Source organism: Amblyraja radiata, chromosome 6 (assembly GCF_010909765.2).
Source record: "Amblyraja radiata isolate CabotCenter1 chromosome 6, sAmbRad1.1.pri, whole genome shotgun sequence".
Lineage (NCBI taxonomy): Eukaryota > Metazoa > Chordata > Chondrichthyes > Rajiformes > Rajidae > Amblyraja > Amblyraja radiata.
Window position 1 is genome coordinate 93,785,455 of NC_045961.1, and position 20,037 is coordinate 93,805,491.

Consider the following 20,037-nt stretch of genomic DNA (forward strand, 5'->3'; position numbering starts at 1 on the left):
GCAGAAGATGCCCTTCTGATAAAGTCAGAACATTCTCCAGTGGAGCCAGATTCCTCAGGCTTAAACAGTACGGAAACAGGACAGTTTTCTGCCAGCTAATCTCAGGCAACTGAACCATCTTATCATCAACTAGAGAGCGGTCCTGACCTACCATGAAGGATCTCGACCCAAAATGTCACCCATTCCTTCTCTCCAGAGATGCTGCCTGTCCCGCTGAATTACTCCAGCATTTTGTGTCTCTCTTCGGTTTAAACCAGCATCTGCAGTTCCTTCCTTCCACCTACAGTACTTCATTGGGGACACTCGGACTCTCTTTAATTGGACACCACTGGATTTTTCTTACAATAAACGTAATTTCCTTCATCCTGGATCTGTACACTGTTCATGGCTTGACTGTAATCAAGTATAGTCTTCTGCTGACTGGATAGCAAGCGACAAAAATAGCTTCTCACTGTACATCGGTACACCTGACAATAATAAACTAAACTAAACTAAACTAAACTATTGCTCTCCTTTCTTCCCGTGGAGCTATCCTTTCCTGCGACTTACTTGCGTTCCAAAGACATGTAAGTTTGTAGGTTAATTGGCTTCTATATAGCCCCCCTAGAGTGTAGGATGTGAAAGTGCGTGATCAATGGTCAGCATGGACTCGGTGGGCTGAAGGGCCTGTTTCCACACTGTATCATTAAACTAAACTAAACTCTGTTGGGCAACCCACCTGAAGCGATTGCATAGAAACATAGAAAATAGGTGCAGGAGGAGGCCATTTGGCCCTTCAAGCCAGCACCGCCATTCATTGTGATCATGGCTGATCGTCCCCAATCAATTACCCGTGCCTGCATTCTCCCCATATCCCTTGACTCCACTAGCCCCTAGAGCTCTATCTAACTCTCTCTTAAATCCATCCAGTGATTTGTCCTCCACTGCCCTCTGTGGCAGGGAATTCCACAAATTCACAACTCTCTGGGTGAAACAGTGTTTTCTCACCTCAGTCTTAAATGGCCTCCCCTTTATTCTAAGACTGTGGCCTCTGGTTCTGGACTCGCCTAATATTTGGAACATTTTTCCTGCATCTAGCTTGTCCAGTCCTTTTATAATTTTATATGTTTCTATAAGTTCCCCCCTTATCCTTCTAAACTCCAGTGAATACAAGCCTAGTCTTTTCAATCTTTCCTCATATGACAGTCCCGCCATCCCAGGGATCAATCTGGTGAACCTATGCTGCACTCCCTCAATCACAAGGATGTCCTTCCTCAAATTAGGAGACCAAAACTGTACACAATACTCCAGATGTGGTCTTACCAGAGCCCTATACAACTGCAGAAGAACCTCTCTACTCCTATACTGAAATCCTCTTGTGATGAAGGCCACCATTCCATTAGCTTTCTTCACTGCTTGCTGTACCTGCACGCCAACTTTCAGTGACCGGTGTACAAGGACACCCTGGTCTCGCTGTACCTCCCCCTTATCTAACCTAACCCCATTGAGATAATAATCTGCCCGTTTGTTTTTGCCACCAAAGCGGATAACCTCACATTTATCTATATTAACAGGATTGCAGGAACATTAGTAAACCATTCAGCCCTTCCAGTTTGGTCTGCCATTCAATTAGACTGGGAGTGATTAAAATGATTGGTGGAGCATCTCGAATATAGGACAGGCAGGAGGAGTGATTATTCCAGATACCACAGCAAACAACATGCGGAACTGCAGAACACAAGTGCTTGATGTCTATACCTTTAACTATGTGATTAAAATTAAAAATATATGTGACCACAAATTAAACAGAAGAAGAGAAAGAGAACTCTGAAAAACATACTACATTTATATCGAGGAAGAATTTTGTTACTTGTTAATGCATTGTTAGAGGATATGGGAGAAGGCAGTTGGGAGGGATGGATAGATCAGCCGTAAATAGCGCAGTGGACTTAATGGGCCGAATGGCCTAATTCTGCTCCTATCACTTATGAACCTATGCATTCGCAAATACAGGCATTCCTCTTTTATCCAGTGGATCTAATTGTGGAACCCACTTCTGATGTGTTTCCATTGCTTCTTTGGATTTATGCCACATGGAAAAAAACCAGCAACCTGGATGCATGAAAATCAAATATTTTATTTCCATGTGTAGGAAATAACTGCAGATGCCGGTTTACACTGAAGATAGACACAAAATGCTGGAGTAACTCAATGGGGTCAGGCAGCATCTCTGGAGAAAACAATTAGGCATTGTTTCGGGTCGAGACTCTTCATCAAACTGATTCTGAGTATTGGTGTTGTTTCATCCCGACCCAAAATATCGTCTATTCATGTTATTCAGAGTTCAAGTTTGTGATTAGTAGAGCCAGGATTTTGCCATAAATGCCATGTGCCTTTTTATGCCTTTTTTTTGATGATTTCACCAGGATAAAACCTTTTTCATGATCGAGTGCCTATACCAGCCTTTTTTTGCCGTTTTGCTAAAAGGTCGTGCTATTTTCTCTAGTTGTACTGTGATTACAATGGCGTTTTCTATGTTAACACATAAAAATGTAATGTTATTATTAACGTGTTAACATAGTATACAAGAAAACTTCCACCACCGGGGCAAAACCGGGGGCGCCACCGTCGGTCGTTCATTCGTTCGTGCCGCTGCCCGCTGGTTCAGTCTTCTCCAAGATCTATTTAAGAAAGAACTGCTGATGATGGAAAAATCAAAGGTAGACAAAAAATGCTGGAGAAATAGCGGATGAGGCTGTGAAGGATAAATTTAATATGCTTTACCTATAGGCTTGATTAAAAGCCCAACATGGCTTAACATGGAAATATTACTGCTTGACCTATGCTCTAGAATTGAGCATAGAGATATTATACAATAATAATTGAGGAACGAGACTGGCAAAGCTTACTTAGATTACTTCATAATGCTTGCTGCAAGCAAACTGCTAAATTCTGATCAACTGAGCTGTACCTTTAGGCTACGGGAGGAAATATCTGTATAGTTACACCATTAATATGGGAAGTAACTGAAGAAAGGGGAAGTGCAGAAGGTGAACGTGTATAGAAATCAGGTCGTTAGTGCAACATGTCTAAAAATTGGGGTCGTCAGTGCTGAGTTTGTGGAAAGTTGTGGTTAACCCAGAAACTGACCTAATGGCCATTTGTGCATTTGTTATTGTGAGATACGATTAATAATAATAATAATAATAAATTTTATTTATGGGCACCTTTCAAGAGTCTCAAGGACACCTTACAAAAATTTAGCAGGTAGAGGAAAAACATGTAAGGGGAATGAAATAAATAGTAGAGACATGACTAGTACACAAAGTAAAGACAGAATTCAATTCAAAACACAATATGAGGCAATTAATGCACAGATGAAAAGGGAGGGGGACGTGGGGCTAAGGATAGGCAGAGGTGAAGAGATTAGTCTAACTCTTGACCGTTTGCATATGTAATCGAACTCATCATCACCCTTAAGTACTTGTTTTTGTATGTATAAAAATACACCTCACCCCCTCCATAATTGAGTGGGTCTGAGAGCGACAAGCAGTATGTAATCATACTGACTGTATCTCCCCTGCTCCCGGTACCGTAATAAAGAGTGATTTGTTTGACTGAAATTGTTTGATGCACTCTGTTGTCTTCCAACAAACTTTTACAAGGCAGCATCTATGGAGAGAAGGAATAGGCAACACTTCGGGTCGAGACACTTCTTCAGACTGATGTGGGGGGGGCGGCGGGAAAAAGGAAGATGCGGAGACAGTAGGACTAAAAGGAGAGCTGGGAAGGGGAGGGGGAGGAGGGAGAAGACAAGGACCATCTAATATTAGAGAAGTCAATGTTGATACCACTGGGGTGCAGACTACCAAAGCAAAATACCCAAGCTTGTCTCCTCACTACATTTACTGCTGGCTCCATTTGTAAACCTGAGTTTGAGTGATTTGTGGAAGGCATTCATTGATGCTGGAATTCCACTGTGCAAATTGGAAAACAAATCTCTCCGAGGTTTTTTAGAGAAATACACAGAGGAACATATACCAAGCGAGTCATTATGGAAAAATTATGTTGACAGCAACTTCAACATTGTTGTACAGAAAATAGTAAGATTAAACGAGAACTTACCAGTTTGAAGTTTGATCTGTATTTTATGAGGAGTTACGATGAGGGATTACGTGAAGAACCCGCTCAGTGCGCAGGCGCGGCATACTTCCAAGCAGCAGTGTGGAATCACAGATAGACACAGTTATTTTGAAGTAAACATAGTAAAGATAAGGAGACATCAATTTATTAGTTTGATCCATATAATGAGGGTGGGAGCGGAGGGCACGTAATCCCTCATCGTAACTCCTCATAAAATACAGATCAAACTTCAAACTGGTAAGTTCTCGTTTAATCTTACTATTTTACTTCGGAGTCACGTGAGTGACTACGTGAAGATTTCAAAGCTCTGTGATTTCAAACCGTGTAACAGTTTCATTTCACTCACTGCCGAAGTTCTTGAGGGAGGAAGTGTTATCGTAATGAACCAATGAGTCTATTTGTAGAAAAACACAATGGTATTTTTTAAACAATAACAACAAAGAATTAAGTTGCTCCCCTGGGCTTAAATTAAATATTTGCAGTTCGTAAATCTTTACTGCAAATAAACCAGGTTTTGCCAACGGCTTATTATAAAATTTCTGAACGGTCTTTTCCCTTCCCACCATCCTGCTGTAGCCAGGATGTGGTGTATAGGCATGTCCATTCTTTAGCCGTCGACATGGATGCTGCCCTGGTGGAATAAAATTTGTACATGTTAGTGTTTATCCCAGCAGTTTCTAGCACCTGCTTGAGCCATCTCGCAATGGTTTGGCTCGTACCCCACCATAAGGTTTTTGTGACTGACCCACAAGGCTTTTCATCTCCCTCGAATATTCTGGTTGTGTCTATGTAGGATAGTAGGTAGGTCATGGCACATAACCGTGGTTCTGGTGGGTAAGCCACGACTGGATTAGGTGTTCCTGGTCTGCTCTGTTTGACCAGTCGCTGGATAACAACAGATCTGGTCTGGAGCTGTGATCATGTTGTCCAGTCGCAATAGGTGTAGTGACTGGACCCTCTGAGCGGATACAAGTGCCATCAACCTAAGCGTCTTTAGTGTAGCTTGCTCGAGGCCGGGGGAACTGGCTGGTGGCCATTCCCTGAGATATGTCAGGACCACACTGATATCCCAAATATGGGTATACCTGGGCTTAGGGCTTGATATTGTAAATGCCCTTCATCAGTTTTACCACCAGTGGATGGGATCCCATCGCCTGTTGTCCTGCCGCTGGTTTGAGATAAGCAGAAAGAGCACTCTGCGCTGTGTTGATGGCACTGTAGCTGATCCCTACATCGTGGTGTAGATGGCCAGGAACTCCAGTATGTTGGTGGCTGTAGCTGTTGCGTATGTTGTCCATGTTTCCTGGCAGTACATCTCCCTTTTTTGATGCTGGTTAAGTACTGCCTCTTGGTGGATGTTCGAAGGGATGCCGACATGGTGGTGATGGTTTGTTTGGACAATCCCAGTTCCAGGTAAGGTCTGTTCAAACTTGCAACCCTGGCGTTTAATTTTCTCATGGCATGGGTGTTTAGCTTACTTGGTAGGTAAGTAGCTGATAGCCAAATATGTCTTTCGACATACCATTGCCAAATCATGTTGACCAATTTGTCGCATGATAATGATTTTATGCCACCCATATGGTTAATATAAGCCATCACCGTAGTATTTATCAATTTGTAACCGAACATGCAAGTGCTGCATATTAGATACATATGCTTTTAAACCATAAAAGGCGCCCAACATCTCTAGATAGTTAATGCCCAGTGTAAGTAGTAATGATGACTCTAGTTTAGTCCATCTACCATTTGTGCTGGATATGGAGTTAGTCGCTCCCCAGCCTTGAGCACTGGCATCTGTTTGAATAACTAAAGTAGGGTTAGTGATAAAGATAGGGCTGAAACTATGCCAAACGTTTTCTGCCCACCACTGTAGCTCTGATATTGCTTCAGTGGGTAAGTTCATGACACGATCATAGTGACCTGTATGTCGTTTTATTGCCCGTACCTTTGCTCTCTGTAAACAATTTTTGATAGTGCAAAGGTCCGAATTGTGTAGCCGGAAATGCTGCTACCATTTCCCCAATTACTCTTGCTACTTGTCGAATAGTTGGTCGCTCGTTGACCATTAATTTGTTGCATGATTGTGCTAATTCAACCATTTTTGCCTTTGGCAAGGTAACAGTCATATGGACTGAGTTAATTGTGAAGCCCAGGTAGTCCATGATAGTGGATGGCTTCAACTTAGATTTATCTGGATGTAGGACGAACCCGAGTTTCGAGGAGCTGTTTTGTAGCTGATACTGCTGCCACAGCCAATTTCATCGTTTTCCCTACTATGAGAATATCCTCCAGATATGCCATGACAATATGTTTTTGTTTTCTTAGTATTGCCATGGCTGGGTTCAATATTTTGGTGAATAATCTTGGGCTGAAGTTCGCCCATAGAGCAATGCTTTGTACCATCCAGATAAATTTTAGGTATCTGCGATGATCCTTGTATATGGGTACTAGATAGTAAGCACCTTTAAGATAAATGCTTGCCATGAAGTGTCCTTTGGAATTCAGTTGTTTGGCAGTAACATATGTCTCCATTTTGAAATGTATATACTTAACAAATTTGTTTAGTGATGTTAAGTCAATGATGATGCGACAGACACCATCTTTTTTGGTTTTAATGAATATATTCGATACAATTTCCAAAGGTTCATGTTTGGTCTTTTTGATGACCCCCTTTGTGATAAGTCTCACCAGTTCAGCTTGTCCCTCACGTTTCTCTTTGACGGAGGGAGAAATACCCTTTGGGGCCATTGTTGAACTGGCGGCGTTTTTTCTGACATGAATTGTATTTTATATCCTGTAATGTTGTTGAGTATATACTTGTCACTCGTGACCATACCCCATGCTTCTTTAAACAAGTGTAATCCCCCCCCTGTTAATAAAGCACCCTTATTCTCTATATGCTGGTAGGGACCAGACCCACCTACCTCCATGGTTATTGGCGATTCTGTTTCTTCATTTTCCTGAAGATTTTGTTCTGACGTGCTGGCGATGTTGGGGGGAGGCGCATTTTCCAGAGGGTCCGCTGCGGGCCCTGATCTGAAAGATCTTTGGGGATAATGTGCGGACCCCAAGCGTTCACCAGTCCCATATTGCGGACGTCGACTGGTGGATGCCGTGGGGTGCTGCCACTTGGGTATCGGAGGTCTTGGTTTGCTCGTCCCGGGGCCTGCCCTCATTAGGCCGAAGGTTTTTGATGCTTCCTGCATCTCCTTCAGTTATTATTGAAATCTTTCCCAAATGGCAGCACGTCCGTCTCCGCAGCTGGGGCTTTACACAAGCCAGCAAATTTGGGATTGAGGGCAGGTCTTATGTTTCCCTCCGGCGATTGTTGATCTCAAATTGTGTGGTACACATTAATGCCAGCACATCCTGCTGGCAGGTATCCATCTCCGTGGTCTCCACGGAACGAGCAAAGGCTGTGATGGCTGACGTCAGGAGCCTTAGGATCCGCTGTAGCTTGAGTTCTTGGGTCTGGATGTGTGACCCACATGCCCCCAGCTTTGGCTGTTGACACTTTTTACTTTGAAGGCCTCACCGTTTTCTGGTGCTGTGTTGTTTCAGCACCTCAGCGAGCACCTTTTCCAGTAATGGTTGATGCTGGCCGCCATTCTTGGTTCCAGCGGTGCTCCAGCCCGTGTGGTTGCTACAAGCGGTCCATCACACCCAACAGCTCTTCATGTTCCTGCACCCCTGGCATACTCCCGAATTCGTCCGCCTGCCCCTGTTCCAGTCCAGCCCAGCCCTGGTCACCAATGCTAGCCTCCAGTAATGAGGGAGCAAAGGGCAGTGCATGAGGCACTGTGGAGGGGGTGCCTGACCTCCCTCCGCGAGAGCGCTCTTTCTGCGCATCTCGCTGGAGCTGCTCCAATTGCTGTTGGATGCAGCTCAGGCGGCTGTCTCTCCTCCATTTAGGTGGAGACATGTCCCCGTCCGACGAATCGGACGCCACCGGCCGGATGCCTGTTCGGATGGCTAGACATCCAGCCCGCAGTTCAGGCACTAGCGGGACTGGGCTCGGCGCGGTGATGGGGATAGCGGGGCGCCCGGTTATTGTCCCTACCGCCTGTTGCTGCCCCCCTTGCAATGGAACGCTCCTCCGCTGGAGTCGAGCGGGGGACAGGTTCTTCTGGAGCTTTTGCCTTGTAGTAGCGAGAGCGCCCCTCAAGCAGCGCGTCTCGCAGGCACCTGCTCCATGAGCCGCTCCAGCGGCTCAGGCGGCTCTCTCTCCCCCCGTGCGGGTGGAGAGACGTCCCGTCCGACATCGGGAACACCTGCCGGATGCCTCTCGAGTGGCTATGCGTCCAGCCCGCTGCTTCAGGTACTAGCGGGCTGGCCTCGGCACGGTGTCGGGGAATTACGGAACACCGGGTAACGCTCCTACCGCCCGTTGCTGCCCCCCTCCCCGACGGGAAAACGGGGGACAGTTCTGTTCCAGAGCCTTTTTCTCTGCCTGTAAAAACACAAGCAGAAAAAGGCTCACCTGTAAAAGAAAACCCGACCTCAGGATACTCACCTGACGGTCCGGTTCATCCTGTAACGAGAGTGCCTAGCTCCCGTTGCAAGCCGCTGTTGCACTGCTGGCGTAATGCCGCGCCTGCGCACTGAGCGGGTTCTTCACGTAGTCACTCACGTGACTCCGAAGTAAAATTAGAGATGAAGTTGCATGCAACAAAATATGGATCCCAATAGGCAAGACAACCAATTCTGTGGGGAGATATGTTGCCAATGTGGTCATCGGTACACTGGAAGTAGGTCAACCATCAAAGGAGTATTTGTTGACATAGGAAGTATTAGAGAAGTCAAACAGCTCAACTATTGCTCAGTTGTTTACATCTTCACTTGCTGTATTTTGGACAGAAGGTATAAAACACGAGTATGTTCTTCTGTTTGTGACTTAAAGTTTTATTCCCAAAATGTTGCATCTGGCATGCTTAGCTCAAGGACTTCATGAAATTGCCAAGCACAGACGTAGCTTGTTTCCAAATGTCGATCGCCAAGGCAATGTCAAGGAAATCTTCCTCAAAGTACCTTCACGTGTGCAGTTGTTCAAGGAAATGGCACCCGAGATTCCACTACCTCCTCAGCCCGTTTTGACTAGGCGGGGTACATGGCTCTCTGCTGTACTCTACTATGCTGTAAATCTTGAAAAGATAAAATAAATCGGCAACTGTTTTGAAGAAGAAGAATCTGCTGCAATCAGAATCGTCAGTGAAATCATGCAGAAAAAGTCCCTCCACCGCGATCTTGTGTTTATTGTATCCAATTTTGCAAACTTCCCGCAAGCTATCACTTCCCTTGAGAAACGTGGTGAAACATTAGTGAATAACTTGCAGGTTTTCAACAAAGTAACTGACGATATTCGTAAAGTTCATGGCGATGTAGGTTAAGACATCCAAGGAAAATGTGAGAGAGTGATTTTAGCTAACAAAGATCTTAAAGAAATAGAAAACAAAGCCAAAGTTCGCAAAGGTAATTGTAATGTACAAGATATCAACGTGAATATAGAGTCTGTAGCTTGTTTCGGGTATGCACCAGTGACTTCAGCTGGGGTAGCAAGAAGTTTTTCACAAGTGAAACATATTCTGTCTGACAGATGGTATAGTTTACCACCAGATAATTTGGAAAAAAATGCTAGTAATTATGTGCAACCAGGCAAGTTTGGTCATTTTATGTAGTATACCTTTAAGGGCCTGTCCCACTTACGCGACTTTTTCGGCGACTGCCGGCACCCTTCATAGGTCGTTGCAGGTCAGCGAAAATTTTCAACGTGTTAAAAATTCAGCAGCGACCAGAAAGACGCTACGACTCTTTGGGTGACTGAGGAGACAACTCACGACCATACAGGCGATACCCTGGCGACATGTCGCGGGATGAAGCCTGTATGGTTGTGAGTAATCGCCCAAAGAGTCGTACCTTGTTCAGGTCGACGCTGGATTTTCAACATGTTGAAACTTTTTGGCGACCTGCAGCGACCTTTTTCAGGTGCCGATGCCGCCGAAAAAGTTGCGTTAGTGGGACAAGCCCTTTATATTATTATTTTTAACCGTATTTTGGTGGTAGAAATATGCCTTTTTATGCCTTTTTTGTGAATAAATGCCTGTTTTGTGCCTTTTTTTGTCATTTTATTTTGCCTTTTTGCCTGCCTATTTCAACGTTTTTTAATGCCTAAATATCCTGGCTCTAGCTATTAGTCACACTTCTCCAGGGAGTGATTCCATCAGTCTCCTGATGAGTGGCTTGTAAATGGTGGCCTGGGCTTCAGAGAGACTTCAGCTGTGGTTCAGTGAATACTACTCCCGCACAGGGGGTGAGAAGGTTTTGCGTTCAATTCCCATTCTTTATGTTTAGTACTGAGCATGTTTACTGAGTATGTTGAGTAATTCCCATCCCAGACTTTAACACAAAAATCTAGGTCGAGCCGCCAGTGCTGCTGCAGCATTGTCTGAATAATGGTCTCCACCCGAAACGTCACCTATTCCTATTCTCCAGAGATGCTGCCTGACCCGCTGAGTCACTCCAGCTTTTTGTGTCCATCTTAAGGTGAAGTGTTGTTTGTTCCCAGTTGCATGAAAAATAATCCAGTTGTGGTGTCTTGATAGAGATCAGGCGAGTTACAAGTGACTGAGCAAATATTTAACTCTCAAATAGTATTCATACAATAGACTATACATTCACTGTTTGAGAGGGTTGGTTCTGCACAAACGGTTGTGTTTGGATAGGAAGGAACTGCAGATGATGGTTTACACCAAAGATAGACACAAAATTCTGGAGTAACTCAGCGGGTCAGGAAGCATCTCTGGAAAAATGTCACCTATTTCTTTTAACCAGGGATGCTGCCTGACCCGCTGAGTTACTCCAGCATTTTGTGTCTACCTTCGATATTACCAACATCTGCAGTTCTTTTTAATCATATATTCACTCAGCTATGTAAATTGTCCCTAATGTGTATAGGATAGAATTGGTGGACTGGTCCTATATGTCTGAAGCTGACACAGTTGGGCTTTTGGCTCATGGAGACCTCCCCCCCCCCCCCCCCCCCCCCCCCCAACCCCACCACCACAAGATCTTGATTGATTAGATTTGATTCAACGTTATTGTCATTGTCCATAGTACAAGTACTGAGACAACAAAATGCTTTTTCCCCATACAGCCATACGAATAAAAACTAAATAAAAGCACAGAACACGATAGTCTATAACACAAACATCCCCACAGGGGTACTAAAGTTTCCCTCTGTGAGGGAAGGCACCAAAGTTCATTCAACCTCCTCGTTGATGTTCCCAGATGTTCACCCGTGATCGGGGCCTCCAGAGCCTCCGGCAGTCGCCACTACAGGCGGCCCGATGTTCAGGCTTCCTCGCCGGGACAATGGAATTCCGACGTCGGAACGGAAGAACATCCTCAGTGGCTTGGACCTCCGAATCGGCCACTTCCTACCGGAGTCCGCAGCTCCCGAAGTCCACAGGCCGAGCTGGGTGGAGATTCAACGCTGGCGGCCCTCGGCAAAGGGTCCCAGGACTCCGCGATGTTGGTCAGCGCCGCCCGCGCTGGGAGCTCTGCAAACCACAGCTTAGCGATGTTGAAGCAGCAGGCCCAACACTCCGGAGCTTCAAACGGCGATCCCAGGTGAGGCATCGCCCGCTCCGCGATGTATCCAGCGCTGCGCCGCCGCTGCTGAAGTTCTGGTCCAGTCCCCAGCAGGAAAGGCCGCGCCAATCCAGTTGGTAGGCCACGACTCGGGGAGCGAGGGCGCGACTCAGAGAATAGTCGCATCCTCGCCAGGAAGTGACTGAAAAACGAATACCGAAATACCGAAAACAATTCTCCAAAACATACCCCAAACAAACCAATAATAACAAAAGACAGAAAAACAAACAGACTGTGGGCAGAGGCAGCCATCATGCAGCGCCCCCAGATGTTTCATTTCATCTTGACACCTTGGACAAAGGTGTAACTGCCAAACTGCCCAGTTAGCTTTTTTATGACCAATTTTCCAACAGTAATCTATGGACCATCATCATTTCTTTCCAAGAGTTGGCAAAGTTGAGCAAAGGTGCAGAGATCCGCATGTGTGCCAATGGGCCCAGCAACGATGGCCATCTTGGCAGGCATGGAGGAGGTGGGCCTAACAGCATCTTTCTATACTGCTTACTCGATGACTCTATCAGATATTAAAGATTCATCCTGGTCCCTTTACTTTTGCACTCTGCACTACTATTTACAAAGCTCAGAATCCAAATGATTTCTAACCACTTCCCCAACAGCCACTGCCATTTATGAACATCTGCAGACATATATTCCAGGTGTCTCTGGCATTGAAAGTCTTTTAGAATTGTGTTCCCTTGTTCGTATTGCCTCTTTTCATTCCTCCCTCCAAAATGCAATGCTTGGCAATTCTTGGCATTAAATGTCATTTGACACCTCTTTGCCCCTTCCATCTATGTATTTTTTGAAACCTATTGCCATCCTCCTCACAGTTCATTAAAGCTCTGGCAAAGGTGAATTTGGAAATTGCGTTCCCTTCAGCCAAGTCCAAATCATTAATATATATTAAGAGCAGCAGTGAATCTTCAACCAACTGCTGAGGCATTCAATTCTACATTTCCTTCCAATCTGCAAAATCATCTTTCAGCACCACTCTGCATCAGTCTGAAGAAGAGTCTCCACCCGAAACGTCGCCCATTCCTTCTCTCCAGAGATGCTGCCTGACCCCTTGAGTTACTCCAGCATTTTGTGTCTACCTTCAGCACCACTCTTTGCTTCATGTTACTTAATCAATTCTCTATCTCTACCTTTCCCCTGACTCTCAGTCTGAAGAAGGGTCTCGACCCATAAAGTCACCTATTCCTTTTCTCCAGAGATACTGCCTGATCCATTGAGTTACTCCAGCATTTTGTGTCTATCTTCGGTTTAATCCAGCATCTGCAGTTCCTTTCTACACACTCTATCCCTGCTTATTCTGTGGACTTTGGTCTTGATAACAACTGGTACGTTTAGTTTAGATTAGAGATACAATACGGAAACAGGCCCTTCGGCCCACTGTGTCTGTGTGGTCCAGCAATCACCCGTACACCAGTTCTATCCTACACACACCAGGGACAATTTACAGAAGCCAATTCATCTATAAATCTGTAAGACTTTGGAATGTGGAAGGAAACTAGAGCACCCGGAGAAAATCCACGCAGTCACGGGGACAACGTACAAACTCCATAGAGACAGCACCCAGAGTCAGGATTGAACCCGGATCTCCGGCACTGTAATGGGCCTGTCCCACTTACGCGACTCTTTAGATGACGGCCAGGGACTAGTTTTTAATGGAATTCACCTATGACACCTGGCGACAACCCACGACAGCACCTATGACAACCTACATCAGCAAAAATTGTCGCCATTGTTGCCGGAAAGAAAACATGTTGAAAACTTTGCGGTAGTTGCCTGTAATCGCCCAAAAAATCACCTAAGTGGGACAGGCCCCTTAGGAAGAAACTCTACCGCTGAACTATGAAATCAGGTTTCTGATTATTCCTGCAATCCAGTGTCCTTGCAAAAAAGTAGTGCAATAGGTCTAAAAACCGAGACACACTCAAAGGGAATGTACTTGAATCTGTTTTGTAGGACATGGTAATGACAGTACAATTATTACATGCATTTTAATGAAAGGGCTATCATAAATCCATGCCGTTTTTGAAAGTATATCACAGAATAGATGAAGGAATAGCCAACATATGATGCTAGGCAAGAATTTTCAGATGATAAAGTGCCAGATAGTAGATATTAAATTCATATACTAATAAAAATCTGTCAACCTCTGCCTTAAAAATATCCACTGACTTGGCCTCCACAGCCATCCGTGGCAATGATTTCCACAGATTCACCAGCCTTTGACTGAAGAAATTCCTTATCATCTCCTTTCTAAAGGTACATCCTTTTAATCTGAGACTATGGCCTTTGGTCCTAGACTCTCCCACATCCTCTCCAAGTCTGAAGAAAGGTTTCGGCCCGAAACGTTGCCTATTTCCTTCACCCCATAGATGCTGCTGCACCCGCTGAGTTTCTCCAGCATTTTTGTGTACCTTCCATTTTCCAGCATCTGCAGTTCCTTCTTAAACACTCCTCTCCACATTCACTCTATCCAGGCCTTTCACTTTTCAGAAAGTTTCAATAAGTTCCCCCCATCACCACTCCTCACTCCAATTGTTTAATTGTCTAATTAAAATCCAATCCAAACCGAGCATCAGTGAGCAGGTTATTGGTGGATTCTGCTTGGATCAAGAATAGACTGCTGGCAATTTGTTGGTTGCATTGTATGCTTAAATCTTGTGGTAGGATCTGAACTTGCAGGTTATGCTTGGCAGGTTTAGAGTGGGGAGCAGATGTATTATCTCTTAAACGTATTTATGTATCACTGATCAGATCCAGACTAGAGTATGGCAGTATAGCTTATGGGTCAGCATCAAAGTCAGTGTTGTCCGAGTTGGACAAAGTCCAAGCGGAAGCTCTAAGAGTCTGTATAGGAGGTGTGCGGATGTCACCTGTATGTGCACTACAGGTGGAAACTGGGGAGATGCCGTTGAGACTGCGCCGCAGACAACTAATGGCTAATTACTGGCTAAGCCTTAAGGGTCATGGAGAGAACCACCCAACAAAACAGGTAGTACAGGAGTGCTGGGAGAGAGGGGTGGCTCAGTCTGGAAGCTTCGGCTGGGTTGGAGGAGTTGTGGCAAGGGACATGGGAGTAGAGGACAAAGAGTTCTGCCCTGCAGTATTGTGGCCATCTGTGCCAATATGGTTACTGAATATCCCAAAAGTTGATCTGGAGATATGGGAGGCAAAAAGGAGGAACGAAAATTCAGACCTAAAGACAGAATATCATAGCCATATAGATAATAAATACAGGGAACACCTCTTAATTTTCACAGATGGATCAAAGGACCCAGTAGCTGAAACAACAGGGGCAGCTGTGGTAGTCCAGGGGATGAATGTTGAGCTTTACAAAAGAACAAACAACTATTTGACAGTATATACAGTGGAACTGTACGCTATTTTGATGGCAGTTCGGTGGATGGAACAGGTGCAACCATGTAAAGTAGTAATATGTAGCGACTCATTATCTGCAATCCAGAGTATTGGGTCTGGTGCATCCCATAGGCGGCCTGACCTAGTGTATGAAATCCTACTACTATTAAGCCAAGTGACAAGGAAGGGCAGTGACGTGACTTTGTTGTGGGTCCCAGCACACATTGGTGTTCTAGGGAATGAAAAGGTGGATAAATTGGCAAAGGAGGCTGTAAAAAAAAGAAACATAGAGGTAAACTTACAACTATCCAAATCTGAAGGAAAACACATTGTGTGGAAGAAAATAAATCAGGAATGGCAACAATACTGGGAACAGGAGACAAAGGGGAGACACCTCTATTCGCTACAAAACAGAGTGGGCATTACAGCAAGAAGAGGGGGGAACAGGAGGGAACAGGTAGTATTAACAAGATTGAGGATAGGACACACTCACCTGAACAGCACATTAAAAATATTGGGAAAACACCCTACTGGACTGTGTGAGGAATGCCATCAACCAGAAACAGTTCAGCATGCCCTAATTGCATGTAGGAGATATGAGACAGAAAGAGGATTTATGATCATTGAAATGAGGAAAATTGGATTGACAGAAATATAAGTAAAGAACATTCTAGAGTGTGGAGGGAAAGGAAAAGGAATAAAGTTGTTGTTTGATTTCTTGCGGGCCTCTGGGCTTATAAAAAGGATCTAATATAAAGACATGAGTACTGTGGAGTGAAGCCAGAAGGTGGCATCAATGCAACATTGCGGATGCCGGCCGGCTGCCGTAAAACTCCAAAGAAGCAGAAGAAGAAGAAGAACTTGCAGGATTTGAACTCAAAGGCAAGACAGCTTCACTAGTACAAGTCAACATGAATTGGACTCACTGTTAATGCAAAGCAAATGAATTGTGAGTATTTAGACTATTTAGAAAATAAGTGCAGGAGGATACCATTTGACCCTTCGAACCAGCACCGCCATTCATTTGATCATTGTGCTCTCAGAATTTTGTTCAGTTTAAAGGATTAGCCAGAAAATCAGTGGTGGACCTGTATCAGTAACAAAGGCTTCATCTGAAGAAGGGCTTCGGCCCGAAACATTGCCTATTTCCTTCGCTCCATAGATGCTGCCTCACCTGCTGAGTTTTTCCAGCATTTTTTGTCTACCTTCGATTTTCCAGCATCTGCAGTTCCTTCTTAAACACTCATCTTATCTCTATCATTTTTAGTGAGGTCACGAATTTCATTGTTCACAGAGTCATGGAGTCATACAGTATGGAAACAGGTCCTTCGGCCCAACATGCCCAAACCAACCATTTGCCCACATTTGGTCCATATTCCTCCAAACCTTTCCCATTTGTCTCATTCTGAAGAAGGGTCTCCACCCGAAATGTCACCTATTCCTTTTCTCCAGTGATGCTGCCTGACCCGCTGAGTTACTCAAGCACTTTGTGTCTATCTTTAAAGTTTCCTACCTCCTTCACTCATCAACATATCCCAAATCATCTGAAATTAGCCACCAAGTATAACTTTATGCACGTGATTTTTGCACAGGAGGGAAAAAAATCATTAGACGTAAGCAGCACAGTGAAGCGTAGATATAAAATGTAGGTAGACAAAAATGCTGGAGAAACTCAGCAGGTGCAGCAGCATCTATGGAGCGAAGGAGATAGGCAACGTTTCGGGCCGAAACGTTGCCTATCTCCTTCGCTCCATAGATGTTGCTGCACCCGCTGAGTTTCTCCAGCATTTTTGTGTACCTTCGATTTTCCAGCATCTGCAGTGCCTTCTTTAACAAAACGATATAAAATGTAGTCCTACTTGATATTCACCTTTAGAAACGCCTGGGCTGTGCTTTTCTTGCTTCCTTTAGATCCCTTTAAACCCACACTTAGGTTGTATTGAAACTGCAGGTTCCGTTGCAAGATCAGCCTGAAGTGAACAACAATTTCAGAAGCACGAAGCTTTTATGCGGTGTGAAACAGGAAGGAACTTCTTGAATACTGGGGAAACTAGTTCCACCACATTTTTATTTGGCTACGATATTCTTGGGCGATTGAATCCCGTAAGACAACAAAAACGATGCAGGTGCAGGACGTTTTACGTGAGCACTTGGAACACAAGTCACTTATAAGAAAGTACTTCAAAGTACTTCAGTTTCAGCAGTTAAGTTTATTGTCATGTGTACGGTGAATAGCTTTTGTTGCGTGCTAACCAGCCAATGGAAAGACAATACAAGATTACAATGGAGCCATTCGCAGTGTGTACAGATACATGATAGGGGAATAAGTTTTCGTGGAAATTACTTCATTGATTCCAAAATACTTTGAGAAAATACGTAGATAAAGGGAAATGTTTCATTTCCATTGACACGTATCAGGACAAAAACAGCAGAGCAAATCTGGTTCAGAACATTTTTCATTTTTGCTTGTAGGTTCAAGTTGAAAAAAAACAATATACTTGTAAATTGAGATGAAGGCATGCAGAATATTCAGATGGAGCATAGCAGTATATTAGGTCATAAGGTCACAGAGGACAGCCAAATCACTGGATGGATTTAATAGAGAGTTAGATAGAGCTCTAAGGGCTAGTGGAATCAAGGGATATGGGGAGAAGGCAGGCACAGGTTATTGATTGGGGACGATCAGCCATGATCACAATGAATGGCGGTGCTGGCTCGAAGGGCTGAATGGCCTCCTCCTGCACCTATTCTCTATGTTTCTATGTTTCTAAGGTCATAAATGATAGTAGAATTAGGCCATTTGGCCCATCAAGTCTACCCCGCCATTAATCATGGCTGATCTATCCCTCCATCCTAACCTCATTCTCCTGCCTTCTCCCTGTAACCTCTGACACCTGTACTAATCAAGAATCCATTGGTCATTGCCATAAAAATATTCACTGACGGCCTCTACAGACTTCTGTGGCAAAGAATTCCGCAGATTCACCACCCACTGACTAAAGAAATTCCTCCTCAAATAACGTCTTTTAATTCGATGTAAAATAAGAGCAGGAAATGTTGTCCACGCCATCTCAGGCATGTTCTCATCACCCCTTCTGCCTTCAACTTAAAAGATGGTTGATTTCCACCCGATCCATGTTCCAATGCAAGGTCTTCAACTTGAAGCGTTGACTGTTCTCCTCTCCCCACAGAAAGTTGAATGGTTCCAGCATTTCCAGTTTTTATTTTGTGCTTCCAGCATCTGAATTGTTTTGAAAATCTCCCGTGTATGTCAAGCTGAGCTGTCACTTGGAAAATATTTGGATGAAATGGAACAGTTGTTGAACAGCCAAATCCTCACTGCAATGAATTAACCTCAATGGCCCAGTGAAGTACAACATGCAAGCTAGACTCTATATACAATACCATTTATTTGTCATTTGAACCTCACATGAGGTTCAAACGAAATTTGGTTTCTGCAGTCATACAAGAAAAGAACCAAGACACAACACAATTTACACAAACATCCATCACAGTGAGTCTCCTCCTCACTGTGATGGAAGGCAAAGTCTTGTCTCTCCCCTGCTCTCCATTCTTCTCCCGATGTCAAAGTCAAAGCCCCCGGCGGGCGCTAGCAAGTCCCACGGCTGTTCAAGCCGCGCCGGGCGATGTAAGGCCCCGCTCCAGGTCACTTTCAACCCCGCAATTCGGGCGGGAAAAGTCTCCGTTGCCGGTGCCCCGCAAAGCAGTCTCCCACCGGGGACCCGCGAGCTCCCGGTGTCACCATCCACCAGGGTGAGTCACTCTGTGGTCATGGCGGTTTGTGCACACAATGGATTATGTCAGACTTTAGACTTTAGATATACAGCGTGGAAGTAAACAGGTCCTTCGGCCCACTGAATCCACACCAACCAGTGATACTGCTGACCCTGTACACTAGCACTATCCTACGCATTAGGAACTAATTTACAATTTACAGAAGCCTAATGAACCTACAAACCTGCAGGTCTTTGGAGTGCGGGAGGAAACTGGAGGTCCCGGAGAAACCCCACATGGTCGCAGGGAGAATGTAGTCAAGTCAAGTTTATTCGTCACATACACATACGAGATGTGCAGTGAAATGAAAAGTGGCAATTGCTCGCGGACTTTGTGCAAAAAGACAACAAACAAACAAACAAACAAACTACAAACAGAATGGAACAGAATCACATATTCTTTTACATATTTAATATTGTGGACGGAAGGAAAAAGGGAAGAAAAACAGCAATTTACAAGAAAGTAGTAGAGTGGTTCAGTAAAAGTTAGTCCCTGGTGAGATAGGAGTTTACAGTCCTAATGGCCTCAGGGAAGAAACTCCTTCTCAACCTCTCCGTTCTCACAGCATGGCAACGGAGGCGTTTGCCTGACCGTAGCAGCTGGAACAGTCCATTGCAGGGGTGGAAGGGGTCTCCCATGATCTTATTGACTCTGGAGTTGCACCTCCTGATGTAGGCGAGTGAAGTTCCCATAGTGCGTTCGGCCGAACGCACTACTCTCTGCAGAGCCTTCTTGTCCTGGGCAGAGCAGTTCCCAAACCAGATTGTAATACAAACTACAGATAGGGCTCTGAAGCCAGGACCGAACCTGGGTCTCCAGTGCAGTAAGGTAGCAACTCTACCACTGCTCCACTGTGCCACCCAAATGGTCTCTCGCACTGCAATAGTGGCATCGACAGACCGCATCTCACTATCCCATTCTGATGAAGGGTTTTGACATGAAATGTTAACTAGTTTCTCTTTCCAGGGATGTTGCTTGACTGGCTGAGTTCTTCCAGAATTTCTGTTTCTGTCCCACTATTTCAGAACTGGGCGACAAGATGGCTCAGCAGTGGAGTTGCTGCCGTATATTGCGCCAGAGACTGTGGTTTGATCCTGAATATGG

General features: G+C 44.8%; 1 protein-coding gene across 2 annotated transcripts in view; it reads right to left on the reverse strand.

Annotated features, from left to right (window-relative positions):
* atp10a (ATPase phospholipid transporting 10A (putative)) overlaps positions 1-17,102 on the reverse strand; it is a 434,067-nt gene extending 416,965 nt beyond the window's left edge. The window contains exon 1 of one of the 2 annotated variants that reach the window (XM_033023252.1): positions 17,009-17,102. The gene's annotated coding sequence lies outside the window, so the exon portion shown is untranslated. The remainder of the gene's footprint in view (positions 1-17,008) is intronic. The other variant, XM_033023255.1, reaches the window with a different exon arrangement.
* Positions 17,103-20,037: the final 2,935 nt, after the last annotated feature.